The sequence below is a fragment of the Vicia villosa genome, unplaced genomic scaffold (genome assembly GCF_029867415.1).
Source record: "Vicia villosa cultivar HV-30 ecotype Madison, WI unplaced genomic scaffold, Vvil1.0 ctg.005307F_1_1, whole genome shotgun sequence".
Lineage (NCBI taxonomy): Eukaryota > Viridiplantae > Streptophyta > Magnoliopsida > Fabales > Fabaceae > Vicia > Vicia villosa.
This window is the reverse complement of record NW_026706604.1, coordinates 32,285-33,437: the sequence shown is the minus strand read 5'-3', so window position 1 is coordinate 33,437 and position 1,153 is coordinate 32,285.

The window sequence follows — 1,153 nt, the reverse complement described above, 5'->3', positions numbered from 1 at the left end:
TTTTGCCTCTATTTCCTTGCAGGTGTTTATTGTAATAGTTTAGGTTTATAATTCTTGCCCTTATTTTTTCTGCCCACAGGTGTTTATTGTAATAGCGTAGGACTTTTAATTTCTGCCTTTAATTTTGCTTTTTAAACTGTGTGGTTAGTAATCCTAGGGAGTGCAAGCCTTGAATTAACCTAGAATAATTAATTACAAGATAAAATTATCTGAATACTAATCACTTGATTGTGCACCCACACACCTTTAGGGTAACCCTTCTTGTTGCCTTGTTGCCTGTTGCCTTTATTTGTGAAAAATAGTCAAGTCCCTCGATTCCGAGGATACCTAAAGCAAAGGTTGCCCTCGGTTCATTCATCATCAATTTTGTCCCTCGATGTTGCCTCGGTAAATGATGATTTGTCCCCATTGCTAAGGTATCCTCGCCTGCTGCCTAAAAAAGATCAAATGACTATTATATCCTTCCCTTAGACTACCTGCCCTCTTTATGGCAGGGACAGTCTTATGGCGAACGATAACCTCGATGACCCTTTACATCCAATAAAAGGACTTCCTACCCTCCTATGGTATGGATAACCCTGAAAAGCTAAAAGAACGAATTTTTATAACTTAGGGTAGTCGCTACTAATTGCTTGCTCTAAAAATTCAAATTACTTTTCACACCTCCTTTTCAAAACGATTTCCAAAAGGCTACGCTTATTTACAAGCTAAAGTCCTTAACAAATCTTTTTCCTATTCACACACTACACTTCAAACAATTCAAACATTTCAAACAATTCAAAAGTGAGCTAAGCAATTAAGAGCCCATGGATAACCATGGATACAAAGGGTGCTTACACATTCCCTTTGTATAACTTACCCCCCGAACTCAAAGTCTTTTAAAAAGGTTTTTTCTGTTCTTTTAGTCTTTCTATAAATTGGATAAAATAAAAGTCGGTGGCGACTCTTGCTTACCGCGACATTTCTTTAAAGTCAGTTCTCCCACCGTATTACAAAATTGGCGACTCTGCTAGGGATTAATAAATAAAAAGAAGGGTTACCTTAAAGTTTAGGATCACTTTAAAATTGTTTGATTTGTTTGATTTATATTTGTGGGCCTGTTTGGGTTTACTTGTGTGAAAGATCCTAACCTGGATCTGAGTACCTTAGGTAA